The following is an 11,502-nucleotide window of genomic DNA, read 5'->3' as shown; positions in this document are numbered from 1 at the left end:
CCAGTGCACTTTGATTGCACAATTGGTGTTGTGTGCTATGAATCTTTGGGCTATCAACTTCATTGGATGTGGTGATGTAAGCTCGAAGTGTGAAACAAATTCACAGGTATACTTTGTACTTTTTATATGAAGATGCGAGGTTTGATAACCCGCCCTGGCTTTGGATGCTAAGTCGCTCTACACCATAACACCACAAAAACGACATCCATCTGTTGGTAAAAGTGAGCATCGCCGACACTTTTTCTGTCCCAAACTATACCGACACATAGTATGACAGTGTTATATAACCTCATTGACAAATTATCTGTCGCCGAAGCACCACCAGAGCACCGACGTAATTTCTGTCGGCATTTACCATTTACTGATTGTTTGTGTGTCGGAGATTCATAGGAACAGAAAAAGTGTCGGGTAGTTTCCTTCCACCCACGCCCGAAAAATAAGGCGTGGAAAGAGAGCCATGCGCACGCGGTGGAAAACACGCGGGTGGGACCACACCAGAAAAAACACACCCGTCCACTCCCCAATCCCCCTCCCCCTCTCTCTACCCGATTGCACCGTTGCCCCCGACCTAAACCTAACTCAACTGCGCCACCGCCCCTGATCTGCGTGCCGCCGCCCGTCCTCTGGTCCCCTCGTGCCACATCATCTCCGACCCTGGCCTCCCTCCCCGCAGGGCACCATCCGCCCGGGAGCAGCAGCTCCGTCCGCCACGCCGAGGAGCAGCAGCGCCGTCAACCGCCGCTGAGGATCCACTGCTGATTTGTCTCCACGTGCGACCTCTGTTTCATCTGATTTCCTTCGCTCCGCCCCGCCTACAGAATTCAAGATGTAAGCTTCTGGTATGTGAGTGGTTTCTCATCGCCCCTTCCTTGCCCCACCTCCAGATCTGGTCTAGGTAAGCTGTGTCAGTGGTTTTCTAGTATGTGCAGGTAACTGAACAGATCCAGCCATGAATCGGTTGGCCTCTTCCAGTAGGTAAATAAATATATGGTTGTTCTTGTGCGTGCATCATCCACAAATTTGTTGCATGTAACAATTTCCTGGCCGAGGCATTACAAAGGAGAGGGATGCGTGTCATTCTACTGTTAGAATTGTAATTATGTTTCCCTTTGTGAGTGGCATATTTTATTTTTCATTTATTTATTTCTTATTGCATGGATGCCAGCTTTCAAAGCCTTGTAGCTAAATCTGATTATGTGTGGGTCTATGAAGTAACAAATCTGATTTGTATGTCCTAATTATGTACACATGTAGTGACGCGTCTATCCAAGAGAAGCATTTGTCAGTAATGTACTAACAATTAGTCAATCTTCATATGTAGGTGGTGGAGGCAAGTCAAGATTTTACGCCGGTTCTGTTACAGGAACAGAGGATAGTCCTCCTAAGCTGCTTAATGGTACAATTTGTAATGTCATTATAAACATTGGATGCATTAGACTGTCATAATACCTAGGTTCTATCAAAAATGGTAATAAGTAAGGGCACAATATGGTGATAGTAAATCTGGGTTATGGAAGAACATTGAGTATTTGGTTTCTATATTTATATTTGTATAGCAGCACCCTGATTATGCAAATAGTATCAAATCCTGGGCCTTAATCATGGCAGCTAGCAGAAAATGTATTGTTTAGTTTGCAAGCACATACATGTGAATATTATTCCAGCAAGAATGCTAGGTGCTATCATATATCTATCCGAGATACTCTGTGGATAGGCCAGCGGCAAGCCTTGTTTCTTATTTTTAGATTTTCCCTTGATATATTCTCCTTGTTGAACTAACAGTTTTTGGCATCCTGGCATGCCACCATTCTGTTGGTTGGATCTTCGTTACCAACTAGAACATGATGGTGCGCGTTACAGCGCCAATGCATTTTGATGAGAAAAAGATAAAAATATGATATATGAGAAATGTCTCTGACTCCAGCATAGAAAGTAAATTTGTGCGTAGATAAGCAATTGAAAACTTGAATAGTTAACATGTTCATAAACTTCCAACATGGAAAAAAGACTACAACAAAACACCTAGGAAACTATATGCTCCATTATCTGGAGAGGAGCATAGGATCAAAATCAAATCATAAATGGGTGATGAAGCAAGCTACCTGCAAAGCAGCATGGTGTGACAAGACAACGAAGAATTCAAATGGGTGATGTCATCAACCACTATCCTGTAGTATAACACAATACACAATGTATGGATACATATATATTAACGAAAAAAAATGGAAATACAATTATAACTTTTTTTGGGGGTAGAAATACAATTAGCATTGGTGGTTGTATATACGTTCCTTTTTCTTTACCAGAGTATATTATGTGTAAGATATGCATGTCAATACTAATTGGTATGAACATTCAGCGTGTTGAGGACTGAAATTGTGATGTTACCGCAATCATTGCAAACTGTTTAAGATCTACCATTTCACCCCTTCTTATATTAAAGTGTGGTTTTTTCATACAAATCAGCCATCGATTATTACACGATTCCTATTATATAAATGGTTAATACATCATAGCAGTATTGATATATCATTCTTGTAAAATGTACGCAGGTTATATTTCTGTTTATTCCTTTATTCATAAAGGCGCCAATATAATTCGCATAATTTGTAGACCAACACAAATGAGAAATATGTCGAGAAAATTATCCAAACATTGCGATCAGTGGTTGACACACATAACAGAAAGTTAGAAACTCCTAAAAATTAAAATTATAAAGATTGAACTATGGTAGGACTGAATTTGGAAAAACTAACTGAAATTAACTTATCATTCATAAATAAAACTTAGACCCTATAATATTCATTTTCAGGGTGCAATCATACAGAGTTTCTTCAGTTGGTTCACCATATCAACATGAAAAGTTCCCTGAAATTTGATGAAATTTTTACTTATGTCATATTGCCTCCATGAAAGGATTTGTGATGTTGTACGAATGATATAATTAAAAAGCTAGGCTCATAGGGGATTGATCCACTCATGTTGTTGCTTGACAGATTAACATGACAAATGCAGATATTCAAGGTTTAAAGGATGTGTTGCAAAATTTGGAAAAACAATGTCAGATCGGGGAAGTCAGATACAAAACTGAATATGGATCCTGATAGATAGTTGTGAGATATATACCTGAAAATGCCAAGCAACATGCAACACTAACGATCATATCAGCTATTGGATGAGCACGGACAGCTCTCCCCTTGCGCAAGGATCCTGATTGTCGAAGTCAAAAAAGAGTGCGGACTGCACAGGAGGGAATGGTTGTGGCTTTGGCACATCTAGGATTAAGCCTAGCTTGCTAGAGGAGAGAGGTTGCTTGGGAAGAGTGGATTACGGGGAGGGGCAGTGGAGGGAGAGCGAGGGGCGCCGCGATCGCATAGAGGGAGTCCATCACCATCGATATGCTGTTGTAGGCCGAACGAATGAAGGAAGCTTCACTACTAACAGGCCGTGAAAGCTCTGTGCCAGGGCCCATTGAATGAGAGGCCAGCAAAATAGACTTGAGGAGCAGCAGCCCAGTCACGTGGCCCGCAACCCCCGATCGTTAAATCAGGACGGTCAAACACTAATCCGACGTAACCTGCGCGAGGGTGGTTGTGAGGGCTCGTAGGTCAGTTAGTTATACTGTTTCTTAATTAATATTCAGGACATGACTCTCTTTTAGTTGATTGATTTCCTCGCTGCGAATTAGATAGATACATGTTTTTTTCAAATATATGTTGCCAATTAATATGCCTGGTTCGTAGGTAGAGTTGGAATCCCTCTAGTCCAGCTCCAGGCAGGAGGTCGGTTGGAACTGGATCAGTATCGAGATTAGGAATCAACCAAGTCGCCCTTTTGATCAACTACAACAGCAGAACAAACAATGGTGGTAATAAACAACAACTCTCCTCCCTCTGCATTTTCTGTATCATCGCATTAATTCTGGCCAGTTTATGGTCCGATGCAAGAGGCCTGACTATCTTGTTGTTGTTGTTTGGTAAGGAACTAGGAATTGTGCGTAAATGCAGTTATCTTATTTTGTTCTGGACTTGTGATCCCTCTTTGGCTAAGATGTTCTAGTCATTGTCGCAACCGAAAATGGAGTCACATGCAAGCCACAACAACATCAATCATTCTTTCTTGCTTTTGTTTTCATTGTTTAAGCGTTATTTGTCCTGTTTACATTGATATATCAAACTGAATGCATCTTTTTTGCGGGTTGTTCCTCTTGAGGTTTTTATTGAATAATATCGATGTTGTTTGCTTATAGATTAAATTTCAGGTTTATTTATTGAGTAAACAGTCTAATCTGAATCTGGTACAGTAGAAATTGCTCTTTACTTTGACCCTTGCAGACCATGGGATCGATGCTTAATATTTGTTGGTTCTAGGGACTGGACTTGTAGTAGTAGTTTTCTTATTCAGCCATTGTTCATCAAATCTACTAGTTCGGTCCAGGATAAACAAATACTAAACCATGATCAAGTTGCTGCTCGGTTGAAACTAAACTAGATTAAATTAATGGAGGGTTTTATAAATAAGTTGTTCTTTTGCTTAGAATCTTCATGTGATCTTCGGTTTGAACTAAACACTAGATTAAATAAGACAAAGGTTCAGAATGGGGAAAATGGTCCTCAGTTTGAACTAACACTATTATTTTTCTTTTGGGCAATCTTTGTATTTTTCTTGTCTGGTTTCATGCTTCATAACTAAACACATACAGTGCAGTTTGTAATGTCATTATAAATGGATGATGCATCAGGCTACTAGATTATCTAATTTCTATCAGAAATAGATTAGAATTAAGGGCACGATAAGGTGATAATAAATCTGGGTTATAGCAGAACATAGAATGTTTGGTTTCTATGTTTATATGCAAATAGTATCAAGTTCAGAGACTTGATCATGGAAGCTAGCAGAAATGTGTGATTTAGTATGCAAGCTAAACTGAATGTTTGCTTGCATATTTGTTCAAACACGGTGAGTGGTACAATTGTCCGTCAGTCTGCAATTCCTAACAGCTAAACTGAAGCTTGCTCTCTTTTAAAGATCAGCCACAAAAAAACAAAACTTGACCATTATTTTTCTGGGAACCATATTTAGTTCAGTCCACATATTAGGATTACACCCGTCTCCTTTTGTAGGTAAACATAGGTGTTGTAGCGTTTTGCTGATTGAGTAGCTTCTAATGCAATCTCTCAAATTACAGTAAGGACCTTACTCCTAATGGCTTAGAACAACCTGAGTGCTCATCAGCGATTTCATGCATTTTTATAGTAAGCCATTTCTGATATGCTAGGTGCTATGCTGATTTTGGTTTATATTCTAATAATGTTACCTTTTGTAACTTGAATCTTTGCTTTATAACTATAGAATGCATGAACCGCAATTATATGCATAATTTTTATTAGAGAGGTGAGGCAATCAAGTGTCAGTTTACTTTTGTACATCTTCTATTTCTTAGACCTTTGGACTCAAAGGCAACTCATGCATTTGAATACATTGTATTGTTTCAAAGATTGCTGAAACATATGCGTTCTATTGTAGGGAAAATGGTAGAAAGTAGCAAGTCCACTAGTTGATCGAAGATGTATCTTGATAATATGGATGACACATTTTGTTCATATGGAAGTTGATTTGGCTTGGCGATTGAAGATTTGGTCCCTTGGTCTCTTTTGAACTTTGGCCATTATGTTTGTAACATGCCTCTCTTGTATATCCGACTTGTGTATTTCCATAATGGTTGTAGCTAACTTGAGTGAAGAAAACTATTGAATCTTATATAGATATTAAAATTAATGCATTGATCAATGATATCTTGTGATGAATAGAAGAGTTCAATTGTTTGTATGTGTTGCATATTGTACATGAATTTAATATTATGAATGTATTTTATATAAAAAATATTGTGCATTTGCATTTGTGCTAAAATGTAGAACACTAGGAGCAAATGTGTCGGTATAAGTATTTGATGTCGCACAAACTGTCGGCATAGCGCATAGATAGACAAGCTGTCGGCGTAATAATGGATGTCGCACAATCTTTCGGTATAGCACACTAGCAGATGAACTGTCGGCACATAATATTCTGTCGGTGTAGATCTCACAAACGGTGTCATACTTTCTGTTGGCATAGATTTATCTGTCAGAAAAGACCTTTCCCGGCAGGACTATAGGCGACAACTCCTTTCTATCGCGAAAGGTCTTTGCGGACACTAAATGTGTCGTCTTAGGTGACCTATGCCGACGGATTGTTTGACGTTGCTTTGAGTGATGTGGTGTAGTGTCGCCAGTATACTTTGGATTGCGCCTTTGGCATCGTGCACTTCGAGATCATTGGATTATTACCGTCACTGGATGTGGTGATGTAAGTCGGCAATTTGAGCCTATTTTCGAGGTATGTTTTTAAATTGATTGAATGAATATGCGAGGTTTGATAACCAGCCCTGGCTTTTGACTTCAAGTCACCAATATGTTTAGGCTTGAATGGCCTTAATGCTAGTCTTTTTTATAATTGCATAAGACTATATTATGTTTGGGTTGTTACCCGCCCTGACTTTTGATGTTAAGTCGCCAGTGCATATGTTGTTTTAAAGTCTATGCAGGATTTGCAGAGCTATGACATACATAAATGATTAAGTTCAAGACCATCATCAAAAATTGAAATTGTTTTTTGATGTCTACTACACAACCTTCTTCTTGTAGACGTTGTTGGGCCTCCAAGTGGATGACCTAAGGTTTATCAATCCGTGAGAGGCGTAGGATGAAGATGGTCTCTCTCAAACAACCCTGCAACCAAATAACAAAGAGTCTTTTGTGTACCCTACACACCTAATACAATGGTAAATTGTATAGGTGCACTAGTTCGGCGAAGAGATGGTGATACAAGTGCAATAGGGATGATAGATATAGGTTTTTATAATCTGAAATTATAAAAACAGCATGGTAACTAATAATAAAAGTGAGCGAAAACGGTATTACAATGTGTTGAAACAAGGCTTTGGGGTCATACTTTCACTAGTGCAAGTTCTCTCAACAAGGATAATAGAATTAGATCATACAACTATCCCTCAACATGCAACAAAGAGTCATTCCAAGGGCATTGATAGTGGAGAACAAATGAAGAGGTTATTGTAGGGTACGAAACCACCTCAAAGTTATTCTTTCCGATCAATCCATTGGGCTATTCCTATAAGTGTCACAAATAGCCCTAGAGTTCGTAGTAAAATAACACCTTAAGACACAAATCAACCAAAACCCTAATGTCACCTAGATACTCCAATGTCACCTCAAGTATCCGCGGATATGATTATACCATATGCATCACACAATCTCAGATTCATCTATTCAACCAACACAAAGAACTTCAAAGAGTGTCCCGAAGTTTTTACCGGAGAGTCAAGATGAAAACGTGTGCCAACCCCTATGCATAGATTCCCAAGGTCACGGAACCCGCAAGTTGATCACCAAAACATACATCAAGTGAATCAATAGAATACCCCAATGTCACCACAGGTATCCCATGTAAGACATAGATCAACTGTTCTCAAATCCTTAAAGACTCAATCTGATAAGATAAGTTCAAAGGGAAAACTCAATCCATTACAAGAAGGTAGAGGGGGAGAAACATCATAAGATCCAACTATAGTAGCAGAGCTCGCGATACATTAAGATCGTGCCAAATCAAGAACACGAGAGAGATCAAACACATAGCTACTGGTACATACCCTCAGCCCCGAGGGTGAACTACTCCCTCCTCGTCATGGAGAGCGCTGGGATGATGAAGATGGCCACTGGTGATGATTCCCCCTCCGACAGGGTGTCGGAACAGGGTCCCGATTGGTTTTTGGTGGCTACAGAGGCTTGCGGCAGCGGAACTCCCGATCTAGGTTTCTTTTGGGGGGTTTCCGTATTTATAGGAATTTTTGGCGTCGGTGTCACGTCAGGGGGGTCTTCGAGTCATCCATGAGGCAGGGGCATGCCTAGGGGGGTAGGGCGCGCCATCCACCCTCATGGATGGCTCGGGACTCTTCTGGCCCAACTATTTTACTCCGGGGGCTTGGTTTGGTCCATAAAAATCATCAAAAATTGGCACATCAATTGGACTCCGTTTGATATTCCTTTTCTGTAAAACTCAAAAACAAGGAAAAAAATAGAAACTGACACTGGGCTCTAGGTTAATAGGTTAGTCCCAAAAATCATAAAAAAATAGTATATAAAACATTCAAGATGGATAATGTAATAGCATGGAACAATAAAAAAATTATAGATACGTTGCAGACGTATCGAGCATCCCCAAGCTTAATTCCTGCTCGTCCTCGAGTAGGTAAATGATAAAAACATAATTTTTGATGTGGAATGCTACCTAACATATTTATCAATGTAATCTTCTCTATTGTGGCAAGAATATTCAGATCCATAAGATTCAAAACAAAAGTTTAATATTAACAAAAAATAATAATACTTCAAGCACACGAACAAAGCAATCATGTCTTCTCAAAATAACATGGCCAAAGAAAGCTATTCCTACAAAATCATATAGTCTGGCTATGCTCTATCTTCATCACACAAAATATTTAAATCATGCACAACCCCGGTTTTAGCCAAGCAATTGTTTCATACTTTAGTATTCTCAAACTTCAACATTCATGCAATACATGAGCGTGAGCCATGGACATAGTACTATAGGTGGAATAGAATGGTGGTTGTGGAGAAGAAAAAAGGAGTAGTCTCACATCAGCTAGGCGTATCAACGGGCTATGGAGATGCCCATAAATAGATATCAATGTGTGTGAGTAGGGATTGCCATGCAACGGATGCACTAGAGCTATAAGTGAAGGAAATATGCCCTAGAGGCAATAATAAAGTTATTATTTATTTCCTTATTTCATGATAAATGTTTGTTATTCATGCTAGAATTGTATTAACCATAAACATAATACATGTGTGAATACATAGACAAACAGAGTGACACTAGTATGCCTCTACTTGACTAGCTCGTTGGTCAAAGATGGTTATGTTTCCAAAGGATAGAGATGAGTTGTCATTTGATAAACGGGATCACATCATTAGGAGAATGATGTGATTGACTTGACCCATTTCGTTAGCTTAGCACTTGATCGTTTAGTTTACTGCTATTGCTTTCTCCATGATTTATACATGTTCCAATGACTATGAGATTATGCAACTCCCGAATACCAGAAGAACACTTCGTGTGCTACCAAACGTCACAACGTAACTGGGTGATTATAAAGGTGCTCTACAGGTGTCTCCGATGGTGTTTGTTGAGTTGGCATAGATCAAGAATATGATTTGTAACTCCGATTGTCGGAGAGGTATCTCTGGGCCCTCTCGGTAATGCACATCACTATAAGCCTTGCAAGCAATGTGACTAATGAGTTAGTTACAGGATGATGCACTACAGAACGAGTAAAGAGACTTGCCGGTAACGAGATTGAGCTAGGTATTGAGATACCGACGATGGAATCACGGGCAAGTAACATACTGATGACAAAGGGAACAACATATGTTATTATGCCATTTCACCGATAAAGATCTTCGTAGAATATGTAGGAACCAATAAGAGCATCCAGGTGATGCTATTGGTTATTGACCGGGGACGAGTCTCGGTCATGTCTACATAGTTCTCGAACCCGTAGGGTCCGCACGCTTAAAGTTTCCTGACGATCGGTATTATGAGTTTATGTGTTTTGATGTACCGAAGGTAGCTCGGAGTACCGAATGAGATCGGTGACATGACGAGGAGTCTCGAAATGGTCGAGACATAAAGATCGATATATTGGACGACTATATTCGGACATTGGAAAGGGTCCGAGTGATTCAGGTATTTTTTGGAGTATCGGGAAGTTACGGGAATACGAGGAAGAAGTAATGGGCCTCATGGGCCAAGTGGTGGAAGTGAGGAGGCAGGGCGAGCGGCCCCCCCAGCCCAAACCGAATTGGACTAGGGGTCCGGCCCCCCTTTCCCCCTTTTCCTCCATCTCCTTCCTTCTCCTCTTCCCCCTTCCTTTCCTCCTCCTAGTAGGAGTAGGAAAGGGGAGTCCTACTCCTACTAGGAGGAGGACTCCTCCTCTTGGCGCGCCCTACAGGGGCCGTCCGGCCTCCCCCTTGCTCCTTTATATACAGGGGAAGGGGGCACCCTAGGACACAGAAGTTGATCATTGATCTCTCCCAGCCGTGTGCGGTGCCCCCCTCCACCATAATCCACCTCGGTCATACTGTAGCGGTGCTTAGGCGAAGTCCTGCGACGGTAGCTTCATCAACATTGTCACCACGCCGTCCTGCTGACGAAACTCTCCCTCGAGCTCTACTGGATCATGAGTTCGTGTGATGTCACCGAGCTGAACGTTTGCTGAACGCGGAGGTGCCGTATGTTCGGTACTGAGGATCGGTCGATCTTGAAGACGTACGACTACATCAACCGCATTGTCATAACACTTCCGCTGAACGGTCTACGAGGATATGTGGACGACTCTCCCCTCTTGTTGCTATGCATCACCATGATCTTGTGTGTGCGTAGGAAATTTTTTAAATTACTACGTTCCTCAATAGTGTATTAGAGCTAGGTTTATGTGTAGATGTTATATGCACGAGTAGAACACAAGTGAGTTGTGGGCGATACAAGTCATACTGCTTACCGGCATGTCATACTTTGGTTCGGTGGTATTGTTGGATGAAGCGGCCCGGACCGACATTATGCGTACCCTTACGCGAGACTGGTTCTACCGACGTGCTTTGCACACAGGTGGCTGGCGGGTGTCAGTTTCTCCAACTTTAGTTGAACCGAGTGTGGCTACGCCCGGTCCTTGTGAAGGTTAAAACATCACTAACTTGACGAACTATCGTTGTGGTTTTGATGTGTAAGCAAGAACGGTTCTTGCTCAGCCCGTAGCAGACACGTAAAACTTGCAACTACAAAGTAGAGGACGTCTAACTTGTTTTTGCAGGGCATGTTGTGATGTGATATGGTCAAGACATGATGCTATATTTATTATACTAGATGATCATGTTTTGCAATGGAGTTATCGGCAACGGGCAGGAGCCATATGGTTTTCGCTTTATTGTATGCAATGCAATCGCCCTGTAATTGCTTTACTTTATCACTAAGCGATAGCGATAGTCGTAAAAGCAATAGATGGCGAGACGACAACGATGCTATGATGGAGATCAAGGTGTCGCGCCGATAACGATGGTGATCATGACGGTGCTTTGGAGATGGAGATCAAAGGCACAAGATGATGATGGCCATATCATATCACTTATATTGATTGCATGTGATGTTTATCCTTTATGCATCTTATTTTGCTTTGTTTGACGGTAGCATTATAAGATGATCTCTCACTAAATTTCAAGGTAAAAGTGTTCTCCCTGAGTATGCACGGTTGCCGAAGTTCGTCGTGCCGAGACACCACGTGATGATCGGGTGTGATAAGCTCAGCGTTCATCTACAATGGGTGTAAGACAGTTTTACACATGCAAAATACTCGGGTTAAACTTGACGAGC

At 41.0% G+C, this 11,502-nt stretch overlaps 1 long non-coding RNA gene across 1 annotated transcript; it reads left to right on the top strand.

The window, feature by feature from the left end:
• The first annotated feature begins 502 nt into the window (after positions 1 to 502).
• On the top strand, positions 503 to 5,829 carry LOC119285821. The gene is made up of 4 exons (XR_005139887.1): positions 503 to 839; positions 1,322 to 1,396; positions 3,744 to 3,868; positions 5,527 to 5,829. It is a non-coding gene; the product is annotated as an uncharacterized LOC119285821 (long non-coding RNA).
• Positions 5,830 to 11,502: the final 5,673 nt, after the last annotated feature.

This window comes from Triticum dicoccoides, chromosome 4A (genome assembly GCF_002162155.2).
Source record: "Triticum dicoccoides isolate Atlit2015 ecotype Zavitan chromosome 4A, WEW_v2.0, whole genome shotgun sequence".
NCBI lineage: Eukaryota > Viridiplantae > Streptophyta > Magnoliopsida > Poales > Poaceae > Triticum > Triticum dicoccoides.
The sequence above is the reverse complement of the archived record's forward strand: the minus strand, read 5'-3'. Positions and strand labels throughout refer to the sequence as shown.